At 40.7% G+C, this 12,159-nt stretch overlaps 1 long non-coding RNA gene across 1 annotated transcript; it reads right to left on the bottom strand.

Moving 5' to 3' along the window:
* Positions 1–660: 660 nt before the first annotated feature.
* Positions 661–9,041, bottom strand: LOC124619849. Its single transcript, XR_006980144.1, has 2 exons — positions 8,926–9,041; positions 661–983 (listed from the first exon to the last, which is right to left on the bottom strand). It is a non-coding gene; the product is annotated as an uncharacterized LOC124619849 (long non-coding RNA).
* Between the last annotated feature and the right edge of the window lie 3,118 nt (positions 9,042–12,159).

Here is a 12,159-nt window from a genome sequence, read left to right as displayed (position 1 = left end):
TAAGTATTCAGCTATCTCTGGAAGAGAAAACTAATCTAACATGGATTCAGAAAATTGAGAAAGATCTAGAAAAGTTGAACATCAGATAGTCTCAAATGTTAGAAAGATGCACATTTAGGAACAGAATCTGAACTGTTTCCAACCAGAGTGGACAAACTTGGACAAAAGAACAAGAGAAGCAGGACAACATATGCTTCAAGGTATAACGGAAACAAAGGAAACTCCAGACTTAGGAAAAAAAAAAGAAATAAAATTGCAGTGTGATTCTAAGTGCTAAATTCACTTGTAATAATAATAAAAAGAACACACAGCTGATGTCAGAAGCTATTTTCTCTGATGCAACATAACTAGTAGGTGACAGTAAACATTTTTGTTCAGATTACACATTACTGATTTTGTTCCTTATTTCATGTCCACTAGCCTGTAAGATCAGATGCAGTTTTATGTACTCACTAAACAGAAAAAGGTTATTACATTTAAATTTGTAAATGATATGCCGAGCTAACAGTAAAGCAGATTTTATCCAAGTTATATACGTCTGCAAAACAGTTTTCCCGAACTAGAGTAGTAAAAATCTTGGTTTATTTTTTCTTCAAATTTTTAATTAGGTTATCATGTGTATGTATTAGTCGAGTTTTGGAATGATGCTAGACATTCATGTTGAGAAACAAATTAATTTATTAGAGCATTGTCAGTAATAATACAATGTAAATTTGTTCACAAATTAGTGTTGTAGGCTACTGGACAACTATGGAGGTGGTGGGTGATGATGTCCAGGACCATGGTGTTCGTGTGGTGGCCCATGGTGTCCATGGTGCTCATGTGGGGGCCCATGGTGCTCATGTGGTGGCCCATGGTGTCCATGGTGCTCTGGAGGTGGCCCATCATGATGCGGCCTCGGGTCATGCGGTGGTGGATGGTGGTCATGATGCGGTCCATGTGGATCATGAGGCCCGTGGTGATGAGGGTCGTGATGCGACATTCTGTCAAAATCACAAAACCTGTGAATATAATTATGCATTTCCTGCAGTTAATGTAGCTTATAGTACAATACTTTATTGTTTGACACCGTGAAATACAATTATATTCAATTTAATCTACCCACATCAACAGAGAAGATGTAACTCAGTTAACAATGGCACTATTGTTGATGTTGCAGTAACATAAATTTTTAAGTGATTATGCAAAATGTATTCACTTGTTGTCATTTTACCATAAAATTTCTGTTAAAAATATTTAAAAGTCCAGTACCATGATGTTATTCTGAATGGAGAATGGGTTAAATCTAATAGTTCTTTCTGCATGTATTTTATTCCTTTTGTGGTTTATAGGACACATGTCTCACTAAGTTAATATGCAGTTTTGCACATCTCTCACTAAGTTAATATGTAGTCTTGAGTGATAGGATGTCTGTGTGCCATATCTATTTAGTGTTACCATGTAGTGAGACGTTTTTGGTACTTGGAAAAAAATACTATGGATGATAGCATGCATACTGGATATGCATAAGGGCGTGAATGACTCATAGGGATAGAACTGCTGTGAATGATTCATAGGGATGGAACTGCTGGCCCAGTTCATATGTTTCGTGAAAATCGGACCAAATCACCATCTTGTTCAGTCCAAGAATGTTTAGAGTATGGTAACATAAATAAAGAAAATAAAAATAAATTGGGTTTTCTGATGCATTGTAGACATTATTTTGAAACTTTACTATACACATCATTAATTCTGCTGGTTTGTACATAATCTGTATATACTGGGATGTACTTGCCCCAGCAAACTTCATAGAATGTATAAAACACTTACAAGTGATGTACAAAAGCCATAATGAAATTTTTTCTTGAAATTTTATGTGAGACATTTCATGGTTTTCATTGCACAAGCATGAATGTGCTATGGTACTAATTTCTTATACTTATTTCCAATTTTGCCATTCCAGTAAAATTTAACTTTGAACATCCTAGGTTCACATGATAACTTGGACCTAGTTAGGTTCATGTGACACATGTACCCCGCCTTACCAATTTTCAAAATAGATCACGTTAAAAATTTTTTGGTAGTGAAAGTGTGTTATTGAACATATCAGAATAGAGGTTTTGACCTTTTTTATTTAAATAAATAAATTTTAAGAATGAAAAGAAGCTAATTGAATACGAGTCATAGGCCACACAATTCTGTAGCCGATGCTAAGTGATGTTTGAGGTGGTGTAAATAGTGCACCAATGACAATAGGTGAGTGGAAACGAGTGATTTGATGTGATGAATCACACTGTATCCTGTAGCAATCTGATGGAAGGGTCTGAATTTGTAAAATGCCTGCAAAACCTTACCTGCCACCATGTTTAGTGGCAACAATGAAGTACAGAGGAGATCGTGTGATGGTATGGAGTTTTTTTGTGGTTTAGAGTGTGATTCCCTTATTGCACTTAGAAAAACGCTAAATGCAGAATTATATGAACTCATTTTACAGCACTGTGTACTGGATATAGTAGAGGAACAGTTCAGAGGTGATGACTGCATCAGCATGACAATACATCTGTGAAGCAATGGCTCATGACAATAACATTCCTGAAAAGAATTGGTGTGACCAGAGTCCTAACCTAAATCCAATGGAACACATCTGAGCTGAGTTAGAACATCAACATTGCTCCAGATCCCAGCATCCAACATCACTACCTTCCCTAGTTTTGGATCTTGAGGTAAAATGGACTGCCATCCCTCCATAGACATTCAGTCATCTCATTGAAAGTCTCCCCAGCAGAGTTCAAGCTTTAATAAAGGCAAAGGGTGGACACACCCTATGTTAATGTCCACTAACAGGTGTCTGGGCAATTTTGTTCAGATAGTGTATACCGTACTACAACCCTCCAATTTTTCAGTACCATATGGACCATGAAGACAATGTTATACCAATTACAGTTTTCACGGAAGCATTTAAGCAATCATTTTTTCCGCACTCCAGGCACAAATGGAACAGAAAGATACCATGCAAACATGTCACATGTGGATGGTCGATAGTCATCAACATGAAATAAATTCTCAGCCTGGTGGGCAGATCAGCAGTTCATATCTCTTCACTGAAGCCTCCAATACACTGGTTCTAAAATACATTTCCCCCCTATTCTGAACCTGGACTTGGAACTCAGTGCGATATTAGACAAGTTTAGTTAGATAACATTATTTGCAATTGAAACATTCAGCTGCAGCAGCATTTTCAGCAATCAACTTAATGCAGTTTATATTTTCCTCACTATGTCGTTTGCGGCTGTGACCTGCCAGCTTCAACTGACAATCTTAAAAGGAGTGCAGAAAGTGAACAAACTGTAAATCATTGACAGTAACTGAGGAGGCAACTAGGTCAGTCATAGAAAAACCTGAACATTTGTGTTTACAATTCATGACGTAAAAGTTTCTTATCATGGCCAGAAGATTTTAAGCATGAGAGGCGTTCAGTACGTAATGAAACAGATTTCTTTTTTTTTTTTTTTTTAAGTGGGTTGGTTTTATTCAGGATTCCAATACACCATATTATTCCCCACGCTTTTGACTACAAAACCTTATTTTTCAAAATAATCTCCGTTCTATGTGACGGCCTTACCCTGCCTTATATGGAGGGCCTGTATGTCTGCTTGGTACCACTCTACTTTTCGACGTCAGAATCAATATCTTGGTGCATCTATAATCGTCTCATTATTCATGCACTTCTTCATTGGGCCAAACAGGTGGAGGTTGGAAGGTGTGAGATCTGGGCTGTGGAGTGGATGAGTGGATGAGGAAGAAGAGCCCAGCGAAGTTTTGTAAGCTTTTTTTGGGGGGGGGGGGGGCAAAGTGCTGAGGTCATCGGTCTGTGAGCTACTCTCAGACGCGCAGACCTATGTGTGGCTTTGCATTGTCATGAATAAGGAGAAGTTCGTTTGCAGTTTTGTGATGACGAACATGCTGAAATCGTTTCTTCAATTTCCTGAGGGTAGCACAGCTTCGTACAGCTGGCCGACACGCGGGAAATTTGACAGGTTTGCACGACGTTGTTAGGATGATGGCAGATGCCTCACCAAACGATTAACTGTGCTTTTGTTCACTTCCAGGTCTCCTTAGACATTCTGCGAGCACCTATGAATTTCTGCAATGCTCTGGATTTCCGCCAGAAGAAATTCAATGAGGGCCGTCTACTTGGCACCCACTTCCTTTATGGATGCCATTTTGAAGGATACATGTGGTTCCACCATCTACCAGAGCTCCATGAAACTGTAGAGACTGAAGTGGGAATATACCACGATCTGTCATAACAAATTCCTCATTTTTTCAACCGAAACTGGTCGAGAAAAAACAAAGTGTTGTCTTACTTATCGAACGCCCTTCATAGTTTTCGTCTTTGGTAGTAGGGGAAGTTTAAACTCCAGCTACGCAGAATGGAAACGCCAAGAACTGGAAATAAAGGCATTTAAGAATGCCGTTGACTGAACCTGCGATAAATTTGGTAAAAAAATTAGTGCTTCCGTCTTAAAAACAGGATGCATTGCACGGGAACCAATACTGAGGAGGAAGACTCCAATCACCATATGCGCTGCCATCCGATGCTCGGGATGGCAGGTGGAGTATTAGTTTTAGTCAACTATGAGCGTAAGGAGTGGAGCTGGAAAGAACTAACCATTTAGCACTTCAGAATGCTGTGTCAGCAGCATCTGCTCACAGAGAGGTGCACAAATTAAAACTGAAAGACTGCAGAGTAATGGTAGTCGATTGGCCAATCCACATCTATACTCAACAAGCCACCATATGATTCGTGCAGAGGGTACATTTTGTACCACTAACATTTCCCCTCTTTCTTGTTCCAGATGCGAATGTTGGTATGCCTACTTCTGAGTTCGAATCTCACTTATTTAACCTTCATGGATTTTTCTCAAGATATATTAGTTCGGTTTGCAGCGTCTTTGGTTTGCATATTGGTATTCCAGTTGCTAAAGGTTTAGTTATCGAATGTCGTTTTTTATTTGTAGTTCACTGTTGCAATCTGAATTTGCATATTGTCATTTTGTCATTTGGAGATAGTGAGTGCCGCTGTAGACGCTAGAAAATGGAGTACAAATGGGAGAAATCGGAACATTTCTGATAAAAGCTTCTGCTTGAGTGCAGAAGAGGGGCGACAGCAGCAGTGCCAGGCTGAAACATTTGCGCTGTGTGTGGGGGATAAGGCCATTGGGCAGAGGAGGGCAAGGAAATATTTTCTCGTTTTAAGGAGGATCGTTTTGACGTTAGTGACTCTCCACATTCATGAAGACCTTCGGGGTTTGATGATCATCGTTTAAATGCGCTAATAGACAATGATCCACGTCAGTGTACTCGAGAACTGGCAAATGTGATGAACTGTGATCATTCAACCACCGTACGACATTTGCATGCAGCAGGGTAGGTTAAAAAATCGGGTATGTGGATATCACATGCTATAAGCAAAAATCCCAAAAATCAGCAGGTGGCCAAATGTGCCTCTGTGCTTGCTCGTCATCAGTTGGCTCGTGAACGACACCGACCATTCCTATCCTGTATGTTACTGGTGAAGATAAATAATGTCTTTATGCTAATATAAGGAAAAGAATGGACTGTTTGACCCCAAACAAAGCAGCAAGTACCTGTACAAAGACCTGCGCTCATCCACAAAAGATAATGTTACGCATGCAGTCCAAGAACAACGACCAAGAAGACTGCGTGAAGTGATGCTAGTCCATGATAAAGCCTGCCTGCATTCTTCTAGATTGACAAAAAACACTGTACAAGAGTTGGATTGAGGAGTCATTCTGCACCCATCTTATCCACCTGATATTGCGCCCTCAGATTTTACCTTTTCCGCTCTCTATCGAACAGCCTTCAAGGAACTTCCTTTCAGATGAAAATCCGCTCCGAACATGGCTCGACAAGCTCTTCGCCTCAGAACCACGTGATTTTACACTTACAGAATCAAAAAGTCGTCCCAACGTTTGCAGACAGTTGTAAATGGTGAAGGACAATGTATTACTGGTGAGTAAAGTCTCTGTTAAGTGTATCTGTTGTGTTTATTAAACTTAGGGAAAAACGATGCGAATTTATGCACCAACTTAATACACTGGAGGAAACAACACGTGTTTTGACTCTTCTAAGAAAGTACACTCAGGTAATTATAACATTAATCGACATCTGTACGTCGACGATATTATACATCCTGTTTTGTTGCCCTTCATGGGAAGACTTCCTGGACTTACATTTCAGCAAAATAATGCCTGCTTGCACACAGCGAGAGTTTCTGTCGCTTGTCTTCGTGCTTGCCAACCCTACTTTGCCCAGGGAGGTCGCCGGATCTCTCGCCAATGGAGAATTTTTGGAGCATTATGGGCAGGGTCCTCCAACCATCTCGGGACTTTGACGATCTAACGTAATAGTTGAACAGAATTTGGCACTATATCCCTCAAGAGGACGTCCAATAATTCTGCCTATCAATACCAAGCCAAATAACTGCTTGCATAAGGGCCAAAGTTGGACCAACGCGTTGTTGGCTTACTTGGTTTGTGCAGTTCTTCTCTCGAATAAATAATCCAATTTTTTCTGAAATTGTGTTCATTTGTTTGTCTGTAGCTGTACATAAAATCTATCGATTTGCGTCCCATTCGGATAATTCCTTCCAGGTGCGTTGATTTTTATTTTTTTATTTATTTAGTTTTTTGTTTTTGTCTTAAAGTGTATTGTCATCTGACGCCATTTCAGTGACGGGTGCGGCAGTTTTTAATGGCTCTGTTAGCAGAAGTCGAACTCAGATCCACTGTGTGAAAAGCGTCAATGCTACCTTCAGCATTGGATGGGGCTCATTATATTTATTATATGAGCAGTATGGGGGGACAGAGGGAGGGTGCGAAATGATACGTCGCTTTCGTGGAAAAATATTCACGAACCGTCCCTGACCAAGAGTCCTTGCATAGAATGAAAACAGGAGTGTGTTATGCAGTTTTTAGTGCAACGTGAATTATCGGACAGATCTTTTACCACCAAACCATAACTTTTTATAGATATCTGAACAATATATTGCAAACCTTTACCAGAACCCTAACAACTAACGAAAAGACCTATGCTTGTTCTTTGCAGGAGAATGCATGAGCACACATCACTAAAGCCTCTATGTCAGTATTTTGATCTGATTTTGACGACAGGAACTACCGTTGTTGTTAGTTCTATGAAAAAGCTAACATCTATATTATAGAATTACGAAATTTCGAATAGTGTACTGCAGAAGCTTGAGATGTTCTGTCGAATATCGTGGAACTTAATTGGTTTGATATACCGCAGATTGTTACATCAATCACAACCACCAACAGGTGCAGGCAACAGAGATCACACGTCATCGGTCAGTCGGCAACATTGCAGTTATTTTTAGCTTTGCTACTACACTGCCAGGAGAAAATGGGCATAACCTTTGCTTATTGACACCGGATTGGAGTAACAAAAATGCATGTCCTGACTCGTATGTCTTGTTGCATGTGTACTAGGGTTACCAGACGTCTGAAAAATCCCAGAAATGGCCTACTTTTTAATCAACTGTCCGGTGTCAGGGAGGAATGTAAGACAAAACGTAAATGTCATACATCTGAGGAAGGCCTCACACGTTGTTGATTCATCCGCGCATAAACCAGCAGTGGCAAATGAATCTAGAGTAGGTCTTCTTTCTATTTCCTGATGTCCTGGGGCGTTCAAAAGCAGACCAGCTGTTGCTCCATAGTCTGTGGGTTGCTATGTACTTCATCTCGTTCTCTATTGCTGTCAATGTGGATAGTGCTTACAAGTTGAATATTCAGAACTATCAGTTTAAAAAGTATGGTTGTAAAATACTGACTAAAATTATTAAGAAAATATTATACGAATCGGACGCTAAGATAGATTAGTTTAGGTTCAGGGAAAGCATAGGAACTTACAAGGATTACTAACTGTACAGCTTATCTTAGAGGACAGGTTGAGGAAAGGAAAACCTACATTTACAGCTCTTGTAGATTTATAAGAAAGGTTTCGCCTTTGTTGTCTGAAACATACTCTTTCAAATTCCGAAAGGACAAAACACAGGAAGCGAAAAATTATATATACCTTGTACAGAACCAGACTGCAGCCCATGAAGCGGAAGTAGTTCTTCAGAAGGGAGTGAGGCAGAGTCGGAACCGGTTCGAGAACATTTTTCCATATAAGCGACTCATCATGTGGCGCCCTCATCTGCCCCCTTTTCTCCTCATACGTTTTCACACGTTTTAATTTTCGCTACTAATTGTGATATGCACTGAATAAAAATATTGCACTTGGGGCCTCAAGCGGCCGTTACTAATTGTGATATGTCCTGCATAGAAATCGTACAGTTGTGTGCATCTGACGTCCTTCAACCAGCGACTTGTGTCGCTTAGGCCTTAAACCAGACCTGGACAGAGTTGCAGCATACCCCTGATGTTGCACAAGAAAGACAGAGCAAGCAGTAAAGGAAGCCAAGGAGAAAATTTGAAAAGGAATTGAAGCTCAGGGAGCGGAAATAATTTTTTTTAGTTTCGCTGACGGCACTGTAACTCTATCAGAGACGTCAAAGGACTTGGAAGATCAGTTACATGGAATGGATAGTGTCTTGAAAGCAGGTTATGAGATTGGTATGAACAAATATGGATATTATGATGTACTCGAATTAAACCAAGGTATGGTAAGGAAATTACGTAGATGTTGAATAACACAGCAAAAACTCCGCTGAAAACATTAATGTCTCCATGTACTGAATATAATGTATTTATGTTTTAAAAGTATAAAACTGTGAATATATTGCCCCTTCCTGTACTACATTTCTCTGTAATGTCCTAAATGTTGGGTCTTCCTGTCCTATATTTCGTTACAGCGATCTGGTAATCCTATACAAAGCACAAAAATTGTTTGACATACCTTTCCTGATATAGCACGCCTTCTGATCGGAAGCACTGTTGTGATACGATCTGACGAAGAGCCGACTACGAGTATATATAAGGAAGTATGCGAGATACGAGTAAGCTCTATCGCTCGTTACGTATTGGTTTATCCCTTCGGAAATTCCGGGCAAAAATGTAATCAGCAGGAGCCGGCAAGATCAATAACTGAGGTGAGTCAGTAAGGTAAACACAGTCTCAAACACGCCCTGCGCCGTCGATAAGGACGGTATGTGTCCATAACCAATGTCTAATGCAGGGATTATTGGAGCTACTGCCTTTCTTCAGTAAGTTACGGAAGAATCGGGGATTTTCCAGAACTTAGCACATAATCTAAAACAAATAAAAAGCAAGATATAATATTTTCGCCAACTTAAGGTGATATTACTCGTAGTACAGGGCGTGACACGCAAAACCTGCCTGTAAAGTCAACATGTCAACGTAAAATGAAATGTAATGTATTGAATAGATTACTCACCTTCACAGTAGGTGCTGAAACTGTCCTCCGCCCACTTCAGCACACATGTGAGTACGCTTCAGAAGATTCACATATACTATTGCCAGTGCTCGTGTTGTGATGCTATTGATGACATCCTGGATCCTGGTCTTAAGATCTTCAATTGTGTATGGATTTGTTTCGTATACTCTTCCCTTTGAAGTCCCCACAAATAAAAGTCACAAGTGGACGAGTCTAGTGACCGAGGAGGCCACAAGCCTTTGTTGATTGTCCTCTCTGATGTAAACATCTCATGCACTGGGACAATGATGCAGCTAACATATGTCATGTTGCACTGTCCTGCTGAAAGTAACATAATTGTGGTTCCTCTTCTGCCAAGTTTGAATAAAACTCCTCCATGGTTCCCAAATACACGTTACTATTCACTGTTGTCTCAAAGAATATGGGCCCCATAACGTGTGTGGCAGAAATGACACACCACATCGCGTGTGGATTTTCTGTGCACCAATGTTAGTTGTTTTGGAATTTATGTACCCAGACAGGTCTAACCACGCCTTGTCACTCATGAAAAGCCTTAGTGGGTCCAAGACATCATTGGCAACATTTCTCAACAGCCATGAACAGAAATGCACTCTCTTCGGCAGGTCAGGCACCCTCAATTCTTGCACAACTCTTATCCGGAACAGTTTTAACTTCAGTCCCCTTAAAACATGTCTCCAATTTCTCTCACTCGCATGAACCTGTTGACTCAATCTCCTAGTTGACTTACGACGACTTCTTGTCATTACCTCCTGCACTCGCCTCTTTAATTCAGGTGTGCAGACAGGAGGTGGTCTGTTTCTGGGAGCATTTTGAACCGATCCTGTACTCCGCCATTTTTCAATCAATTCCTGTATGGTGTGTTTTGTTGGCACAGACGTTCTGGAAAGTTATCCCGAAACAAATTCTTTGTTTTCACAAAAGATCCACTGCGAATGAACGCTTCAACAATGGCAACACGCCCGGTTAACGAATACAGCATTATCACACACTCACATTAACCCAGCCTCAGACAACGAGGCCTTTTTCTCAATTGCTGGTTTCAACAAGTTCCACTGGCTGCAGCTGCAGCTGCCTTACACAACAACAAAGTTCTGCGCAGAATCGGAACATGAGAGGAAATGGTTAGTTCGTGCGTGACTGTTTGGACTGCGTTTCTCGTTTTCCACGCACTGCAACATTATCGTTTCGCACGACTGGCCGGTTTTACGTGCCGCGCCCTGTATTTTCTGACTAAGCATGACTCAGGGCATTCTTACTGGGGAAAAAAGGAAGAAGATGATACACTGCCAGACACACAAACGAAGCACTACGAAAGAATAACTGCAACTCAGACATGAAATTTGTATCGCATATGACAATCGATGGAAAGAATAAACTGTATTCATTTATTTGTTGTATACACTATCTGATCAAACGTATCCAGACATCCCTATGTAATGCGGAATTGACACTTGATGTCACGAGAGGCGCACCCTACAGATTAAAATAAGGCGGAGGGTATTGTCTTGCAGTAGAGTAGTAGTAACAGCAGAACGGGTTGGTCAGTGGACTTAGAACGTGGTTGTCGTAGCGGCCTCTTAGCAGTTAGAGGGCCCGCACGACAGACAAGCAAGGTGGGGCGCCGACCTGCCTTCAACAGCTCAGATCAAAACATCGCTAAATAAATGTCGTGTGACGAGGGCCTCCCATCGGGTAGACCGCTCGCCTGGTGCAAGTCTTTCGATGTGACGCCACTTCGACGACTTGCGCGTCGATGGGGATCAAATGATGATGATTAGGACAACACAACACCCAGTCCCTGAACGGAGAAAATCTCCAACCCAGACGGGAATCGAACCCGGGCCCTTTGGATTGACATTCTGTCGCTCCGACCACTTTTTTTTTCAATTTATTGGTCATAACATTCCACAGTAGTACATAATTTTCAACTGACATTTAAAAGTAATAAAACAAACTAAATTAATTACAGGTTCCTTGACATTTTAGAAAAAATCCAAGTCTAAACCAGATAGTGATGTTCGTCACTTGATCGTATTTGTTTTCCAAAGATCAAATTGTCTCTCGTTTCTTCATGTTCTGAATCGCATCATCGAAAATACAATTCACATGACTGTTCTTCTGAGGAAGTTGGCGTATGTATCATAATAATTATTCATGCATAGTAGCTTGTGATGCTGGTCGGAGATGTACGTCCAAAAATCTCCTTCGCTCCTTTCTTTACTGGACAGCAGGTAAAATACCGCGTGTCCCTTCAACGAGTTGATGGCATTTTTCTTCCAGGTGGGGTATAGTTCTTCTTCCGGGTATAAAAGGCACGATAGCGTTATCGAATACGACGGTTTTCTCTGCATAGTTGCTAATTTTTTTCTGATTGACCACCATATATTATTTGCATTTCCACAGACAAATTGATGTTCATCTGTGTCAATGAGGTTGCAAGTGGTACACAAAGGGGAATCAGCCAGATGAATGGAATGTAGTCTGGAGTTGGTTGGAAATTTCCTATTCACAAAATAGTACCACAATGACCGCTCTTTTGTTGGTAAATGCGGGTGGTGTATATTCCTCCAGATATCATGCCAAGAGTGATCGACGTATTTTTGTTCTATGATGTTCTTGGTCTGAAAGTTCATGAAGTTTTGGTATATTTTCTTGACTTTGATGACATCTTCCTCGGGTATTCCCAGTCTAATGTAGCTATATTCTACGAAGAAA

The sequence above is a fragment of the Schistocerca americana genome, chromosome 6 (assembly GCF_021461395.2).
Source record: "Schistocerca americana isolate TAMUIC-IGC-003095 chromosome 6, iqSchAmer2.1, whole genome shotgun sequence".
Lineage (NCBI taxonomy): Eukaryota > Metazoa > Arthropoda > Insecta > Orthoptera > Acrididae > Schistocerca > Schistocerca americana.
The sequence above is the reverse complement of the archived record's forward strand: the minus strand, read 5'-3'. Positions and strand labels throughout refer to the sequence as shown.